This window comes from Carettochelys insculpta, chromosome 1 (genome assembly GCF_033958435.1).
Source record: "Carettochelys insculpta isolate YL-2023 chromosome 1, ASM3395843v1, whole genome shotgun sequence".
In the NCBI taxonomy this organism is placed as follows: domain Eukaryota; kingdom Metazoa; phylum Chordata; order Testudines; family Carettochelyidae; genus Carettochelys; species Carettochelys insculpta.
In genome coordinates, this window is record NC_134137.1 from 198679497 (window position 1) to 198699273 (window position 19777).

At 43.5% G+C, this 19777-nt stretch overlaps 1 long non-coding RNA gene across 2 annotated transcripts in view; it reads right to left on the reverse strand.

The window, feature by feature from the left end:
• The window catches only part of LOC142006966 (uncharacterized), a 246399-nt gene that overhangs the window by 10643 nt on the left and 215979 nt on the right, over window positions 1-19777 (reverse strand). The window contains exon 4 of one of the 2 annotated variants that reach the window (XR_012643870.1): window positions 734-1235. The exons of the other annotated variant lie outside the window; for it this stretch is intronic. This is a non-coding gene — a long non-coding RNA (uncharacterized LOC142006966). Of the gene's footprint in view, window positions 1-733; window positions 1236-19777 lie in introns of those variants that run through there. 2 annotated transcript variants of the gene reach the window in all.

The window sequence follows — 19777 nt, forward strand, 5'->3', positions numbered from 1 at the left end:
GGCTAACTCTGTCCTTATAAAAATGTGAAAATAGTACGATTTTCACATGGCCCAAAATTTCCAAGGGAACCAGTGATTTTGATAGGTTATCTTTTGGCATTCATCATATGAAAATCAGGCCCCGTTTTTTGGTGTGTCAAGTTGGGCGCCCAAAAGACAGACACCCCAAATTTAAGATAGTCAAAATTACTAGTTCTGTTTGGAAGTCATTACCTTGGAAAATAACAGTCCCCAAAACTAGACTCTTACATAAATGTGCAGAGCTGAAGATAATGGCTTGATAGGAGCCCTGAACAAGGACTGTACATGCACAATCAAAGGGCTTGCACTTGTAGAAAGAAGGATGTATGAGGACTTTTCCTCTCCAGCATGCCAAAAAAAGTGGAAAAGAGGCAGCACTATGTTTCTCTTCACTGCATGGGTGCACAAAATTGGCCAAGGCCATAGAAGAGGTAGACTGGATAGTCCTAAAAATACATACTATCCCTCTGTGTTGATCTTCTCTCTCTCATTCTGATCACAGTATAATTGTGGCAGCTACTAGAACTGTTTCCAAGGAAAAGCAGCATGAGAAATCTATTCTGTGCAATTTTAACTTTGTAAAATTGATTAGCATTTTCTTGTCATTGAAAAAATGGTTAATCACGCTGCCTTCTCTTTGCTCTCCTATGCTGAACTATTCTGGTCACACGCATACTGACCTGTGTAAGTCCCCAGTTCTTAGGCATGCTGCCTAGCCACCCAGTCCTCTGCTGTTTTTGGCCCTAGATATTCAATAGCACATGGCTGCTTCAACCTTTTTCTGTTGCACATCACTCTTGTGCTGGTTTCTGGCAGTGTTAGGTTATGTCTACACTAGGCAAAATAGTCAGATACTTGGATTTTTAGCTACACAAGTTGCCATAGCTAGAATTGTGTATCTGCGCTCGGCTAATCAGGCTGTCTATACTGGGGAAGGTGAATGGGACCTCCCTTATTCCTCATATCTTGTGACTGTGACCCCTGAGAGGTTGATTTTGTGTCCCCATACTAGACATATGAAATTGACCTCCAAAAAGATCGACCTTGAGAAGGTTCATCATCAGGGTAGTATAGACATAGCCTTAGCCTCACTGATAGTGATACAGCAGGGAGACAACGCCTCTCCTTATAATAGCTGTGGTCTTCTTTCCAGCTGTTTTTGCTGATATCCCATCTTTTCTTTGCAGAAAGCGTGTAGGCCCTTGTAGAAATGTCTGGAAACAAGGGAAACACCATGTCAAAAGCAAGCTCTCTGGTACCACCAGATCTCACTTCAGAACAGCTGAACTGCAGAACTAAAACATTCCACAACATATGGTACAGAAAACACAGTAAAGTAATACTTATAACATAGTAATACCTAAGAGACCCAACCAGGTTGTTTTATTTGCCTCTTGTGAGAAGGGCAAAGTAATTGCAAATATCATTCATATTGAAGTAAGAAAGCTTTGTCAAAGAACAAGGCAAACAGCATGACAAAAAGAGGTCATGAACTGAACAAACTTTATACAACATGCTGTGCTTAGGCATTTGATGAAACAGTTGGTCCCTGCAATAATAGATATTGATTTCCATACATCGTTTAGCAGCTTCAATCTTTCCCAGCACCCAGCTTAGAACACCTGTTTCTCCACCAAGATAATATTGTCACCTACTCCTTGCTGTCAGGTAGGCTGGAGCTCAAAAGCAGCATTATCTATTAACAGCAACTATTATTGAGCTTCTATGTTGATTTATATAATTAAAAAAGAAGGAAGAGTATCTCTGCTTCTCTTTGTATTGTTGCACAGAACTATTACCCAGAAAGGCTGTTATCCGTGGCAAAGAAGCTAACTGCTTAATTCTACATGTCTTTTATTATTAGTAGTAAATTGATTCTTAAGTAAAGATGCTTACATATGCCTCTTGCTCCAGATGGTGCAATTTAACTGCTTATGTTATTCATCAGTAGTTTCCTGCTTTAAACAAATATTGAACCCAGCAATGGTCTTATCAAGAAATAGCCACTTGCCATTGAAAGCTAAACAGCAGTGTTACTTTAATTCCCGCAGCAGGGAGCTTTCTATCTCACAGGCCAAAAGTAGGGAGTGGAGAAGAGAAAAAAATCTTTTAGAGTTTCCAGCACAATGATTGCTGTTTTAAAACTGCCTGGTGCTCTAATAATTATGCCCACCTGCTACCTGCAAAGACTCAGGCTGCACACACTCAATAGGCAATGGTGGAAGGCAGCAAAGTCTAGAGTCAGAGTGGGCTACAGCAATAGTGGAACAAGGCTGTTTTGCTCCACAGCTTGGCATACCCTGGACATTTGTGCACCAGACTCCACAAGAATCACCTCAGAGCAAGAAAAATGCTTCTTGGACATGGTAATTGGTTTGGTGGATGGGGGAAAATGTGATGGACATAACATGCCAGAAGTTCAGCAAAGTAGTTGGCACTGTCCCATATGACATTCTCACAAGTAAGCTGGACAAAGGCAGGCCCATTACAGCTACCATGAAGGGGATCTCTACTTGGTTGAGCAACCACAAAGAGAGTAACTTTTGATGGAAAGATATCAGATTGGAGAGAAGTTTTAAGTGGAGTTCTGCAGGGATCTGTTCTGGTCCATAGTCATTTAACAATCTGGATACAGGCAGAGAGAACATACTGATCAAGTATGCAGGTGATACAAAGCTGAGGGCTGGGGGTTCCAAAACTTTGGAAAATAGAGCTACAGTTGAAACGGATCTTGAGAAATTGGAGAACTGGGCTATGGAAAACAAAACAAAATCCAAAAAAGACAAATGTGAAGTGCTTCACATAAGGAATTTTTTATAAAAAAAGCACAAATTCAGAATGGGGCAACTGGTTTGGCAGCAGATTTGGGAGCTGTGGTGAATCACAACCTCAATGAGTCAGCAATGCAATGCTGTTGCAGAAGGAGCAAATGCAATTTTAGGTAGCATTAAAGGAGGCACCACATGCAAGTCATGGGAGGTTATAGCTTCACTGTACTTGGCTATGGTTACATGTCAGTTGTAGTACTGTGTCCTATTTTAGTTAGCAATACATGGAAAGATTCTAGAGAAACAGGAAAGGATACAGTTGTGAGTGACAAACAAGATGAAACAGATGGAATGCAAGTCATGTCAACAAAGACTGAAAGAAATGAGTATGTTTAGTCTGGAAAAAAGAGGCAAGTAAGTAGGCATTTGATAACAGCCTTCAAATGCTTGAAAGTTTTCCATAAACAAATGGAAAAAAATTGTCCTCAGTTGTAAGACAAGAGAATGAGTTCAAACCACAGCATAGCGGATTTAGATTAAATCTCAGGAAAAGTTCCTAAGCGTAAGGAGTTATTTTGACTGGAAATTGAATGTTTTTCCCCCCAACAAAAGGGCTAATTCATCTAAACTGATTTTTGTCCCCATGGGAGAGGGGTAGGTTTTAAATGGTTTGACAAAGTCAAACCATCCACATCAACCATGAGCTCAGTGCCTGTGTGTGTCTGATGCCTGCCTCTCTCTCTATTTCCTTCCATCTCTGCCTGCCCAGCATGGAGTGACTTAGTTTCTGTAGACTAGCTCCACACCAATCTACCCATTCTCTGTGGGGTCTGCTTCTCGTACTCAAACTGTCCATTATTTCAGATACCAGTGTCTTGATTTTTCATTCAGGCATATTTGCAGAATGAACAGTGAATAGCTGTAGCTTCTATTGTATACCCTTCTGCAGTAGGTTCTCTTTGACTGTATCTTCCTATATAAAGTCCTGTTTGGTGACCTTCTGCATCCATCCTATTCTCAGGATCTTTCTATAACAACTCCCCTCGAAAGCCAATATTCTTCCCTTCAAATCTTTCATTATCAACCATATCTCACATCCATACAACATGCAGCTGAATACACACATTTTCAAGATGCTCAGCTTCGTTCCTAAGCTAATTGCTTTGCTTTTCCAGATCTTATCACCTTCAAACTCACCCTTGCTTTTGCTATTCTAATTGATATTTCCTTCTTACAGTCTAGATCATGTGTTATGTTGCTCCCCAGGTATGTGAACTTCTCTATATTCTCTAGTTCAATCCCATCTACACTGATCTTCCTTCCTATTTCCTTATCTACAAACACCATTGTTTTTGTTTAAATCAGTGTTCAGAATCAGTCTGTACCACTCCTCTTCCTCAGCTAGCACCTACACCATTCTTGCTAGCTTCTCTTCATCTTACTCGATAACATCATCCATGAACCTCAAGTTAATTCTTTTCATGTGCACAGATATTCCTTCTACCTCTTCCTGGATCTTGTCTATTGCTCTCGAGGTGCACGATAAATATATTCAGCGACATTGGATCGCCTTGTCTGGGACCTCTACTCTTTCTAAACCAAACCTCCCAATTCCCTGCACATTCTCACCACTGCCTCTGCATTGCCACTCATATCCTTCAACAGCCATATGAGTCTGCTATCCACTCCATTCAACTCCACCACCACCCAGCTCACTTTCTGATTTATACTGTCAAATGCTTTCTGGAAAAAAAAAATCAGTGAAGCAAGTATAGATGTTCGTGTTCTTTCATTGAGCTTTCCTGCTATCAGACTTACTGCAAATTTCTGCTGTATGGTACTTCTATCTTTCCTGAACTCTGCTTGCTCATCCACTACATGTTCTTTTATCTGCAATCTTAGTCTCTTCATCAGTATCATCATCATCACCACCTTTCCTAGATGACTCATTAGGGCAATTGTTCTGTAGTTCTTTCACTCCAATGTATGCCCTCTCTTGTGTATTGTTACTAGCCTGGGTCTGCTGAGTGCAAGAATGATGATACAGAGATTCAAAGCAAAACCGTACAACATCTCGGTCATTCAGGTGTATGCATCCATGTCAAACAATACGGAGGAAGAGATTGAGGTATTCTATGAAGACTTGACAAAGATGCTGGAGGAGATACTGAAGAGAGACGTGTTGATCATCGAAGGAGACTGGAACCTGAAGGTTGCAACAGATCAAAGGTTGGGAGAGGGTCATGGGAAGGTTTAGATATGGAGAAAGATACAAATGAGGTGAGAAACCACTAGAGTTTGCCATGGAGCATGAGATGGTGATCTGAAACACAGGATTCCAACCAAAAGCACTGTAGGAAGCGGACATTGTGATTGAATGAAAGGATGTCTAAGAACATGATAGATATGATTTTGATAAGGTAGATAACAGTACAGCAGTGCTCAGCTTTCTAAGGAGCAGATATAGACTTGGACCACATTCTAGTGATCGCATACATCAAGATAAAACTCAAGGGAAAAGTGCAAGACAGTTTAAGAAGAGACAAGACATGGTGAGGCAGAAAAAGGGAGTGTGTACAGAACAGCACTCAGACAAGGTTAGGAACGTGGACACAGAGAAAGACCTAGATAAGAGAGTTTGAAGGGATAGCCACAGTGATAGACGAGGCAATTGAGCAGACTGTTCTTGAAGAAGTGAAGATCAATAAGAAGTGGATTATGCAGGAGACACAAAAGTTGGTTCAAGAGAGTGCTGAAGATCAGAAGGGATATTTCCAGAGGGCAGAACATCAATATAGGGTGAAATGCAATGAGGTAAGGAAAGGGGCCAGAAGGAATAAAGTGAGGGGGTTAGAGGAGCAGTGTGAAGACAGAGAGGTATTACAGTGAATGTAAGACCAGGGAGGTGTACAAGATTATTAGGAATGTTAATGGGACTGGCAGCTGAAGCAGATGGCGATCAAAGATGATAACAAGGAGGTGCTTATGAACAAGGAGAAGATTGTGCAGTGATGGACAAGATATCGCACTGATCTGTACAAAGCACAGTTGGACCTAAGCATCTCAGAAAGACTGAAGAGCTGAAAGATATAGCCACTGAGCATCAAAAGCGAGACTGATATTTCGAGGGAGGAAGTAAAAAGAGCAGTGAAAAGACCAGAGGACAACAAGAGCCCTGGAAATAAGACAACAGGGGAGAAAGGAAGATTTAGGAAGTTCACCGACTACGTAATATAGCATGGAAAGAAGGGAAGGCACTCAAGAAATTGACAAGATTCATACTAGTGACAATACACATGAAAGGAAGTGCATCAGAGTGCAAGAACTCCAGAATGATTGCCCTAACAAGTCATTTAGGCAAGGTACTGATGATACAAACCATACTGTTTCCATATTTTTATAATCAAAACATCACATTCAGCTAGAGTCTCAGTCACTGAAACAAACTTGATGTTCTAAGCCTACGTAATCATCGAAGAGTAAACCTATAGGATGAGAACTTTTTCTTACGTTGTTAAAGCCTATAGGGGACGGCTTTAAATAAACTTGTATCAATGGCAAAAAAAAAATCAATGCATTTTAACAGAGAATTTATCCCTTTTATCACAACAGCAAGTAAAATCTTTTCAGGAGCTTGATGCATATAATAACAAACATCTGAAGCTGCAGCAGAAAATCAAAGTCTTCCAAAACACAACAAGCTAATTGTTCAAATGTAACATGTGGGTGAATAAACTCCTTCCTGACCCCTTAGGTGATAAATTTATGGACAGAGGCATGGGTTTCATTACCCATATAATTATCACAGCTTGCATGCTTCTACTTGTTAATGTTGGTAATTAATTCGTCCAGATTTTCACTGAGAAATTTGCGGTATGAGACTAGCAGTGTATATCTTGATTATGGTGTTTATGCTTTGTAAAATAGTACTCAAACAGTTTGGATGACCATATCTATTGATTATGAGCTTGTACAGATTTAACATCCATTCAGTAAAAGGACATGTCCAAATGAGTATTAGAAACAGAGACCGATCAAGCACACAGCAATTGTGCCTACCAGCCTTCTTAGCTAACCTTGACCATCCTTCGTGCTTCACATAAATGCAGTATGCATTTCAAAAAAGTGATTAAGGGGAAAAACAATTTGGGATATCAAAATTATAATTTCCATGCATTCTTTCCTAATGCATTAATTCCCATTCACCCTGTAATTTGAGCAAGCCCTCCTTTAACCACAAGTGCCATTCTTGCAGATTAAAGCGATGGTACAAGATCCATATTATACAGACTACAGGACATTGTTGGCACAAGAAAAACCAGATTGTCAATCAGCCAGGAACAAAGAGACTAGAAGCTAGAAAGTTTCTTGCCATCACAGAGGTGAGTGCTTGAACAGCCTCCATGTAGGAGCTGTTGGGATAAACAAAATTTAATTCATTTTGAGAGAGAGAGAGAGAGAGAGGGACAAATTTGTTACCATTGTTGTATGACTGGGCTGTTTGAGATGTGGGGGAAAGGCATCTGCTGCCCTTGCATTCCTTCTAGTTTGTGTTGAATTTTCCTACAAATCTCATGCTTCAGGGCTTCAGCTGGTCCCCTGCAGGGGCTCAGGGAGGGATTTCACCCCCAACCCTCCAAAATGTTATTTATTTTTGTCTTTCCTCTGAGTGTCAGAAGTGGGCCCAGTCAGAGGTGGCATAATGGACAGAGTGAGCTAGTGCTCCAGGGTGGCACCAAGCATGCGGTCTCTAGGTCATTTGGCTGGCTCTTATCCCCTGAGCATGGGGACAACTGATCATATGGGTTTGGGGAGGAATTCCACCTCTCCCACCCCCACTCGGGCCACACTGGCAGTGACATTGGAGGTTTTTCCACCTCCAGAGTTCAACATGGGTCACTTGCCAGGGTCATCTGGATATACGGCCTTTAACGTATCCTTTATATCATTCAGGCCTCGGGTATTGTTTGCATTTCAGTCCATCTTCTCTCTCCCAGTGAGACACAATAGTTTAGTCCCCTGAGGGCTGTAATACTACAATTTAACTCCAGTTGTTTGGGTTGGTGCTGGTCTGTAAGAGACAGGAAATCAGAAGTAGTGAATGCTTCAGTGACTAAGTGGAGTCTGAAAACTTCAACACGAGTGCTTCTGTGAAGAAATACGAGACCTGCTTAGACAAAAAAAAAACAAAAAAAAAACCTGTCACATTCTCCCACTGCCTCCACGTAACGGAAGGGCCCTGCCATCTATCCATCTCTTCCTAAGCTTCCCACTATTCTCTACCTGCCTTCCTCCTTTCTGTTAAAAACAAAGAAACAGTTCAATGTAGTCCCAAATTATCTGATTTTGGAGGGGCACCATGGAGGGGACTACTGCACATTCCACAGGTCTCTAGGGATATGTCTGCACTATGCACTTCTTCTGACAGCAGGTGCTGTATTTATGTCCATGCTAGAAAGGCTATGCATGTAAAAGAGAAGTGTAGCCCATGAGGTATGGCTTAGATGAGTAAAGAAAAATAAAGACAACTGAAGGGCGTGGTGATATGTAACAGAACTCTTGCCCAGTACACATTCTTCTTGCCTAATTCATGTTTTCCTATCTACCCTGCTGTTTTAGCAGCATACTATTTCACTGCCTCTCTGTTGCAGTGAAAGATTCCAGCAGCAGGGAAACACTTCGGCAGCAGGGTAAGGCTGCACTTGTTCCTGGTTGCTGGAGCCTTTCCCTGCAGTCAGGGAAGACTGCAGCAGCACAGAAACACTGGTGGGTGTAAGCAGAGGATAAAGGCTCAGTCTCTGCCTACTGCTTCCCTTTTCTCCAGACCCTTTCCAAAAGCTGAGGCAGGAGGGAGCACCCCACTCTCTGCCAGAGCATTTCATCGATTTACATAGCTACACACTGCAGCATAGTTACACCCTGCTTTTCATTACAGCACTTAGCTGCACACACTTTACATGCTATTGCCCGTAGTGTATAACGTAGACAGAGGTCTGTAAGATACTCAGTATGTACTACATCAGCGTTTAAGCTATATTTCACAGAACACTGGTATTCTGTGAACAACTTGCAGCTGGGCCATGAGCTTCTGATACTTTTTGATATCATCCACTGCTGCTATATATCTTCATTAACGATTTAGATATTGACATAGAAAGTACACTTAAGTTTGCAGATGATACCAAGCTGGGAGGGTTTGCAACTTCTTTGGAGGATAGGGTCATAATTCAAAAGGATCTGGATAAACTGGAGAAATGGGCTGAGGTAAACAGGATGAAGTTTAATAAGGACAAATGCAAAGTGCTCCACTTAGGAAGAAACAATCACTGTGTCACACATACAGAATGGGAAAGGACTGCCTAGGAATGAGTACAGCAGAAAGGGATCTAGGGGTTATAGTGGACCACAAGCTAAATATGAGTCAACAGTGTGATGCTGTTGCGAAAAAGGCAAACATGATTCTAGGATGCATTAACAGGTGTGTTGTGAACAAGACACGAGAAGTCATTCTCCTGCTCTACTCTGTGCTGGTTAGGCCTCAGCTGGAGTATTGTGTCCAGTTCTGGGCACCGCAGTTCAGGAAGAAGGTGGAGAAATTGGAGAGGGTCCAGAGGAGAGCAACGAGAATGATCAAAGGTCTAGAGAACATGACCTATGAAGAAAGGCTGAAAGAATTGGGCTTGTTTAGTTTGGAAAAGAGAAGATTGAGGGGGGACATGATAGCAGTTTTCAGGTATTTAAAAAGGGTGTCATAAGGCAGAGGGAGGGAACTTGTTCTTCCTTGCCTCTGAGGATAGAGCAAGAGGCAATGGACTGAAATTGCAGCAGGGGAGGTTCAGGTTGGACATTAGGAAAAAGTTCCTAACTGTCAGGGTGATCAAACACTGGAACGAATTGCCAAGGGAGGTGGTAGAATCTCCATCACTGGAGCTATTTAAGAGGAGGTTCAATAGATGGCTTTCAGGGATGGTCTAGAAAGTGCTTGGTCCTGCCATGAGGGCAGGGGGCTGGACTCAATGGCCTCTCCAGGTCCCTTCTAGTCCTACTCTTCTATGATTCTATTTTCTGTTATTAAAGCCACACACACACTGTCACTTCATTGCTATGATACCTGAACAAGTTTCTTCAGTTTGTGTGTGCTGGATATGTTGCTGTTTGTTTGTTTGTTTTTTTGGGAGGTGGGGGGTGCGGTTTGTCACAATTTTTTGAGAAAAATTTTCATAGGTGTTTTGCATAGAAATATTATTTGGTGCTCCATGGTTTCAAACAGTTTAAGAAACACTGTACCAGGGTTGATCACAGAACGAAATTGGACAGAAAGTGTTCGAAGTTTTGACATTTGTTTTCATTCAGCTGTGGAATGGTAATTAAACCTTTGGAACACTTTTTTTAAAACATATTTGTGTTAGTGTTTAGTTTTTGGTTTGAAGCCTGAAATTTCAGATTTGGGAAGGGAATTTTTCAGACAATGTTCAGCCTGGTATTTAGGGTATGGGCTTGTGATGGTGTGAGGAGACAATGGTACTTAACATTACCTGGACTTGACATAGCTCGAGCCATCTGCTGTATTTAACCACCGTAAGGTGGGAGACTGGACACCATGTAGTCAGGAAAAATATGGCTTGCATAGGCAGATAAAAACAATTGCACAGCTGCAGTGTTAAGGAGGAGAGATAAAACAACAGATTCACGAGAATAGAAGGGAGTATGAATAGCTGACCTTGAGTCCAGGTATCTCTAAGTTTCTTGCTGTGAGTTTCTTTCTTGTAAAGTAGAAAAATGGGTTTTCTTTTTTGTTTTTATTGTTTTAGTGTTGCTAGGAGAACTGTCAGCCTGTTGGAGATTGCATGAGTTATGCACTTTGTTTCAAGTAATCTATAAAATTAGTTAAGGAGCATACTTTAGAGAAGTTTGGATGTTTTATGAACAAGGAGACAGACACTGCTATCCATCTCCCCTCTGGCCAGTAAGAAGGCTGGAAACTGGAGATCTGTTACCACCACTCACTATCACCTCCGACTTTGATTAACTATGTTTGGGTTACTTTAAATGATAACTATTTTCAACGTGTGCTTTGTACTCAGGGAAAAAAAAACAGGGGTTTTGATTAAAAGCATTGGTGTGTGTACCCGTTTCTACTGGACCATTAAGTTGCTAGAGTACTACTAATGGCCTTCATTAGCACATCCGAACAGGTTTATACTTCATATTTCTAACTTCAAATAAAGAAGTGATATATGAACTCAAATAGAATATATACATGCAGCAGACTGCAAGCTTGTCAGTGACAAGTGACATTTCATATTGTGTCAAGCATATTCAAGTTCAACATATTCCTTTCCACAACTATGTTTCCATAAAAAACGTGGAGGTGCAACATCACACCTTCCCTGATGAGCTTTCACTCATTTCAGATGAGATAAACTAGTGAGCGTAACAAACAGCAGGAGGGTAGAAGAGCAAGACTAAAGCACATTATGATGACCCATTGAGCCTTCATTCATGTAAACTGCTGAATAGGTATGGACCCCTGCACCCCCAATGAAGTCAAAGGTGCAGATGTAGCAGCACCTTCTGACCCACCCTTGGTCTAATTACAAGCATCGCTTATTAAATGGGAGGAGCCATGTTCCCATTGCTTCATGTCCAGACACCATTTGGAAAACAGACTCGTCTCTGTAGCCTCAGGTTCAGATAACCCAAACTAACAGATTTGGCAAGACAGTTACTGGAAGTTGGTGGAAATGAAGTGTACAAAAAATTATTGCAATATGGACTAGAGAGCAGGGTCTCAACCCTAATTCCTGTGTCGTAAGCTGCGATTCAGTTTACAGATATATGCAATCACTGGAGCTCAAGGTTCAGACCGATAGTCTAGCAGAGCGAGACTAAACGTCAGAAGGAAAAACTTCAGATAACACCAGGTAACAAAGCACAAAAATTCAAGTCCCTTCTCTTCCAGATTCAGTGTACCACAATGATTAGCGTGGTTTAAGAAGCTACATATAATAAAAAAGTATTTAGACATTAGGAGTTGGCATATAGGAGGCTCCAGGATGAGGAAAAATGCTCTTTAACTATAATTCAAGTGAAACATTTCATCCGAGAATAATTTTCTGCTATACATGCAAGTAGCTCTTCCATCATACTTACACTCATTTCTATCCTGTTAGATATCTGTAGCAGGACCCTGTCCCAGAAACTGCCCCGCTCTAGGCACTGCGTAGCTTTGAAAGCACCCATGCTGTATGTTCTCTTCTGGTTCTTCCAATGACATGTTCACAGTCTAGAAGGCATAAGGTAAGTTCCCCTTCCCAGGTTTCAGTTTAAGTCTTTTGGATATACAGTCTACCTCAGTTCTGGCAACCCCCTCGCCCTTCCTTTTGGGGTTTTTGATGTTGCCCTGCATTCAGGGCTTCACATTCCTTCTTCCCCATCCAGTTACTCTAACATAAAGGCTGTGGCCACACTAGGGAGTGACATCAAAACGGCTTATCCCTATCCATCATTTCAAAATAAGCGCTATGGAAGTGACTACACAGAAAACGCGGATCGATGTTGTGATCCGCTAGATCGAAAAAGAGTCCCAGTCATTTTGAAATGGAGCAGCTACACAGACAGCTTCATTTTGAAATAAGGGGCAGAAAATGGCAAGGGCAAGGTTGAATGGCTGACAAGCCCTTCCTGGAGCATGGGCCAGCTGACCCCTTAACGGACCCCTCCCAAACACATCCCCCATGCACATGCTGAGGGCCCTGGCTGCTTGCAGCACACAACCTCCAGCACAGCACTTGGCAGAGCCTTAGCCAGCCACCACACCAGTGCCTGCCATGGACCTGCAGCACTTCACTGACGGGGATGCCTTGGACATCAGGGCCACCCTGATGGCCAGCATGACATATAGGCTACATGCTGCCTGACACAGGGCCAGCCTCCTGCAAGCTCCCCCCATTGTGCATCCAGAGCACCCACTGTTGCCCCGGCAGTACCTCACCAGCAGGGAATGGTAGGACGACCTTGTCCTCGGAGAGTGGGACAACCAGTGGCTTTGCAACTTCCAGATGACTCAGGCCACCTTTATGGAGCTGTGCCATTGGCTGGCATCAGCACTTCATCACCTGGACACCCGCATGCCATCTGCACTCCTCCTGGAGGAGTGAGTAGCCATTGCTTGGTCAGCCACCAATTCGGGGTGGGGAAACCACCGTCAGTCATCCTTCTGAGGTAAGGTGCCCAGGGCCACACACCCACAGCAGTGTCTTGGGGGGTTCCAAGAAATGGGGCCCACATATGCTACCACACACTCACAGGCACCTGTGCCCTCTATCCCTATAGCTTGTCACCAACATCAACAGGATCCTCCTGCACCCCTGATCTGCCTTGGACACTGCCATGGCTGACTTCCAACAGCCGAGATTCCACAGCTACATCGGTGCATTGGACAGCACCCACATCATCATCATCTGTGCCCCCCACCCCCCACAGCCATGGATATTACATCATCCAAAAGAGCTACCACCCGATCATCCTCCAGGCCCTCGTGCATGCCCAAGGGCATTTCACAGACACCTGTGTAGGCTGGCCGGCAGGGCCCATGATGCCCGTGTCCTGTGGAACTTGTGGCTTGGCTGCAGGATGGCAGAGGGCACCTACATCCCCCGCCCCCACACAGGAGCTGCTGGTGGGGTATGTTACCATGCCCCTGTGCATTTTTGCCAATGCTGCCTACCCACTCCAGGCCTGGCTAATGTGCCCCTACACAGGATGCACTAATGAGAGCCAGGACCTCTCCAATGCCTGCCTCAACCAGGCCTGGAACACCATGGAGCAGGCAGTCAGCTGTCTAAGGGCATGTTTCAGGTGCCTCCTGATGTACCTGGAGGTAGGTCTGCCCACTGTGCACTCCACAACCTCGTGGAGAGCAAGCAGCTCATTGTGGCACTTGGGGCAGCTGAGGCCGTGCTGCACTATGAGCAGCCAGGTGTGCTCTTGTGTTGCCATGTGCACTGGGATGGGGTGTGCATGTGGGAAGCCCTCCAGGAAACCTTTGCCTGGAGGGCCCCGCTCCCATGACCGGGCCCAGCTCACTCCATGCAAGCCCCCCCTCTCCTGTTCTCACCCCTGCCCCACCAGCACCCCCCTTGATATCCCCACCCAAGGCAGGACACATAGAACTGTTAAATAAATTCAACTGCTATTTTTGGAACACAAAGCATGTGTGACTAGTTACAGGGGGGCACGCTGAACTATTCACGTGGTGAGGTGCAGGGGGGGGCCTCAATTCTTTGCTGAGTGGCTGGTCAGGAGCCACGCCAGCCCCTGGAGCCGTGACCAGCAGTCTGGGAAATCTAGGGGCTCAGACTCATGGGGAGGATGGGGGTGGGGGAAGCCACAGATGGGCAGGGCTCACCACGCCACTGCCAGCATGTCAGCTCCCACCACTTGGCTAGGATCATGTCGGCTGGGAGCAGAGCTGCAAAGGGGGGTGGGCGGAAGGGGCATGAGGGGGCTAGGGCGGGGGGGTGCTGTGGGAAGACCATCCATGGAGTGGTTGGCGATTGCCTGGGTCAGGATGTCGAGATACCCAGCCACCCCGTCCCAGGCCGCCCACTCCATGGAGAGCCATTCCTGCAGCAAGCGGTTCTGCAGGGATTGCTGTGCATTGCTCAGCCCCCTGAGGACCCTGCAGTGGAGGGGGCATTGAAGGTCCTGGCTGGGGCTCCTCACCCTGCCCCTCTGGCTCCTTTGTGTCCAGGGTCTCTTTGGGTGGTGCAGCCTCCCTGGGTCCCAGCAGCTGGTGGAGCAGGTGGCTGGTGCTGCCCCTGATTGAGTCCCTGGCTCAGGCATAGCCCTGCCACAACTCCTTCACTTTGGAGCGGACCTGGTCAGGGGTCTGGAGGGGGAGACCCATCATGGTGAGGTTGTTGGCAAGGCAGGCGAAGGCGTCCATGTTTCTCTTCCACCCCTCCATTCTGCACAGGATGTCCTCACGCCTCTGGACAGCCAGCAGGTCCTGGACTTTGGCTTCCAGGCAGAGGGTCCCCCTCCTCTTTGGGGGCTGCCCAGAGCCCCGCCACCCAGACCCCTTGGGTCCACAGGGATCCTGGGGGCCTTGGCTGCTAGCCATCTGTCTGGCCATGGAGGGGTGTTGCTTTCTGGGGGTGCTAGGGAGCATTGTCTGGCCACCTCGTGCTCCTATGTCAGCCAGCACGTTCTTTGCTTCCTGCACAGGGTTTGTGTCCCTGCTGCTTTTAGGCACCTGCAGCTGACAGCCACAGAGCTCCAGTGGCTGGAGGGAGGGGCCACCTCTGTGGAGGACTTAATTTCAAAATGGCAGCCAGGGAGCTGCTACGTACATTTAATTTTGAAATTAACATCAAAAGGAGGCATTGTTCCCAACACGGGAGTGGAAGAATGATTCCAAAATGAACACCTTTTAATTTTGAAATTAATTTCAAAATGAGCAATTACAGTGTAGTCGCTCTCTTGCTCATTTTGAAATAAGCTGCTAGTTTGACCACAGCCAGAGAGCTTGTTTTATCCCACTGTGGCTACTGATCTGTCTGAAGAGTCTTACCTTCACAAGGCTTCTGCCTGACTTCACAAACTCAACTCTAGTTTCTTGTTGTTCAGGGAGTCTAAGATCTGTCGGTGGAATATCTCATCATTCTACTAAGTGAGGCAAAGACATGCCAGGCAGTTCAGAGCTTTCTACTCTTATCTCCACCCTAGAATGTTTGATTTCAGGCACTAACCTTCCTGTCTTATTGCTTTGCTTATTTTTGACTTGGACAGGTGAGCTAAATTTGTCACAGGTAGGACAGGACACCCATCACCTTGTTTTAAGTTCCCCTTTCCTCTACTCTGGCATAAATGATCAACTCTATAAACCTGAGTTTATCGTCATCTTCTGTTCGGTAAAGCAGGCAGACAAGATTCAAGACAGCTTAATTTTACAAATCATTACACTACAATCCTCATCACTGATGCTTAAATATCAGTGCTTATGCTTTGGGGAAGATGTGCAAATGATTAACTCCCACAAGAAACAGAAGATAAATGGAGAGCATCACCAATGAGATTAAACAATGGCTAAATCAATGCTTAAATACTTCTATGAGAGACTGCATAATGCTCTAATATGTTGTTAGACTAATATGATGGGGCAAAAGAGTCCAAGAGGGCTGGATGTATTTCAAAGAAGCCTTAATGAGGGTTCAGGAACAAACCAGCCCAGTGTACAGAAACAGCAGCTTTATAGGGCAGGCAACCAGCTTGTCTTGACAGAGAATCTATGGGGAGCTCAAGCACAGAAAGGAAGCTTACAAGAAGTGGAATCTTGGACAGATGACTTAGGGGCAAGAATAAAAATATTTTTTGAACATGCAGGAGTGTAATTAAGAAGGTCAAAGAGCAAATGGAGTTGCAACTAGCAAGGGATCTGAAGGATAAGTTGTTTTCTACAGGCATATCATCATCATCATCATCAACAACAAGATGGTCATGGAAAGTGTGGGACTTTTAGTGAATGGAGAACACAACCTAGTAATAGATTATGTGGAAAAAGCTGGAGTACTCAATGCTTTTTTGCCTCAGTTTTCACAGACAGTGGAAAAAGAGCGGATATGAGTCAGTGTGCCCCTGTTGCCAAGGAGATTAATGGCCTATTGGGCCACATTAGAAGGAGCACTGCCAGAAGATTGGAGGATTATTCCCTTCTTTTTTGGCACTGGCGAGGCCACATCTAGTTTTGTATCCCACCTTTTTCCATCGTTATATACCCAGTGCCCAATTTTACCCCTCTTACCTGAAATGCGGCTTATGACAGCAAAAATTAACTCAATGTTTACATTTAACTTTGATTCAGATTCACAGAGGTTTCCCATTGTCAATAAATATTTACAGAAGAATTATCTGCTACACCCACGTGATCTTGGGTAAGTGTTTGCATTTCTCCATGCCTCTTTTCCTCATATGTAAAATGGAGGCAATAATAATTCCCTACCCCTGCACAGGAGTTGTGAAAATAAAAGCATTAAAGATTGTGAAGCACTTAACTACTGGAGTAACTGTCATGGAATGTGGGTGATGGAGTGCAGATTTCAGGAGAGATGAGGTTGAGGAAGACTCCAGGAAGCCAGTGTGTGCACACGGCTGGACTCCAAGCAGCAGTTGCACTACCTCTGCAAATAATGCTTTTAAGGAACCAATTTAGTTTTAGAAACTTGGAATCCTCATGTTACCATCTAGAATATAGTGCATGAAACCACCACCACAGAAAGGAGGGCAATATAAGTAATAAATAAATGTGAGATGTCTTACAGCTCCAGAACCCCTAATATTGTTTTCTAGAAGAATTCTACCCCAGAAGACAGGCAGATTAAAGAGGAACATTGTCTTGGACCTGCTTGGATAAAATGTACGAGTGATAACTTTAAAATAGTTGATCATCTGTAAGACAGAATAAATATTCTACAATGCAAATTAAATGAGTACATAAGCATTGGAATAACTGCAATATTCTCATCAGGATTCCATCTCTAAGGTCCAACGTAATTTTCCTGTTCCATAAAGCCAGAAGATTTGACATACTGACAATATCTTGTAAACACTGAACAAACCTTATGAAATTCAGGTAAGGTTGAGCTTAACTCAGTAAAGCTTATTGAATGAGCGTTAATATTTCTAGGGTACACTGTATTAAAAATGCAGTTGTCTCTGTTTTGTTCTGCATCATATGTACCTGCTTAAGTAGAAATGCTAATAAATTGCTTCCATTAGCCTGTAAAGTTACTCCTTTCCCATGGGGAGAAATGTATATACTAGTCCAAGCTGGATTCTTCAGAAGTCAACAAGGAAGACAGAGTGGGATAAAAGCCTGAGGTTTAACCTGATTCAGGGCCTTCTTTCTGATCTAGCCAATAGACATGACCCATGATTCCTGGAGGGCCCAATCCTTAGCGGAGGACTGCAAGAACTGGGGCTACTGAGGCTTCTTAAGACTGTGCACTTTGTTCTCAGCTGAAGCTCTGAATTTGTAACCTCACCACAAGGAATTCTCTTGGAGAGGGTTGAAGGATCTATTCTGCTAGATCCTATCTTACAGCTGAGATGAACCATGGTAAGATTATCAGCAGAGATACAGGTTTTTTATTGTTTTTCCTTGTTTTATTCAGTGTTTTTTACATTAAGAATAAAGTAAGCTTGCTTAGAAAACCATGTGGTAACTTTGTATTTGTAGCAATCTCATTGTTTTAAGTCTCTGAAGAGAAACCAAGCAGTTCTGATTAGACAGACTGTCAGTAATAGTGCAATATAGGCAGGAACCTGTACAACTTGGACATTCTAGAGTCAGAAGAGAGTGAGACATCTCCACACAAGAGAAGCAACCATTGGTGAATTGGAAGCCGAGAACATGGTTTAAGAATGTTCTTGCTGAACCACTGGGAAGAAATTAAGGTGAAGTTTCCCTGAACTGTGACAGTAGGGTCTGAAGTTTCCTAGGTAATCACTATCTACCCATAAATTGGATTGCATTAGCACATAACTCACCTGCAAGCTTATTGCTGGGAGACTAGTGTTCAGGGGATTATTAAGATGCTGACTGTCAGCCAAAGCACCTAAGGGGGTGGATATTATATACGTGCAAAACATTAAGTTTAAGATAAAAATAAAATAACTGATTTTTAAAGCAGTCTATCACAAGCCAAGTTCTCTTCTTGCATACATTCTGACTTCATTGGAGTTACTCCAGCAGAGAATCTGACCCTTGTCACTACCAAGGTATACTACAAGCACAAGGAGATAAAAAACTTAAAACTCTAAATGCCCTCATCTGCATGGAATGGACAAGAGTCTTAAGGCTCTTGAAGATTTGTTCTCTTCCTTCTTAAGAAGGAGGCTGGATAAAAAGCATGTGTGAGGGAGAGGCAGAGAATAGACTTTAAGCACAATCTTCACCTCTTCTGCTAATCATGTTCTTAGATATTCATTAGGAATGATTCTGGACACTACCAAAGGGTAATTGGGGCTACGTGAGAACACTCAGGGTATCTCTACATTAGCATTCTCTTTCAAAACATCCATGCAAATGAGGAAAATCAAAAACACAAATGAGGTACAGCTTTGAATATCTGGCACCTCATTTGCCTATTCTTTAGAAAGAGCTTCTTTCGAAAGAAAAGTAGTGTAGACACAGCTCTTTCAAAAGTAAGCTCCACCTTTGAAAGAACCCTATTTCCTAAAAAGGGAAAAAAGTGAGGGGTGAGGTGCCGGATAGGTAAATCTGCACCTCATTTGCATTTTTGTTTTCCCTTAATTGCATACCTCTTTCAAAAGAGACATGGTAACGTAGAACAGATTACCCTGAATCAAAGAAGACTTATACCACTAAAAATACTTAATTCAGCAGAATTCTATACATTCCTTCGTTCATTTCCTTCACTTTAGTGGTGTCTTATGATGCCCGGAGGCCTAAGCTCAGCAAAATACACACAAGTGCCTTTTTCTTCAGTGGAAGCCAGCATGTGCTTTGTTGAACTGGGGCCTTTTTTTCTTCTTTAGACATTTGGGTTTGTGCCTCCTTTCATACTACCCCTGCATTGGGAATAGCCTCCCATTTCTCTCTCCCCCTTTCTTCAGCTCTTTAGTTGTAATCTACTTCCAACCAAGAATTCTTCTGATATTGATTGCATGCATTAGTGCACCATCTGCTCTGTACAAAACCCTGTATGTAGTTAAGTATTAAATAATGGGTGCACTTTTTAATAAGATTAAACTAAACATTATCTTAACGCTCGTTAAATTTTAGTCACTGCACTGTGGGTGCAGTGGTGAAGTACTGTAAAATTAAGGGGCAAGTTCTCTGTTACACTGAGTAGCGCCTTACTCATCTACAAATTCCACTGAGGTCAGTTGGACAACCCATGGGAGTAAATGACTATTTAGTGTGAGTTAGGAAGTCACAACATAGCTCTGAGTAATTTATT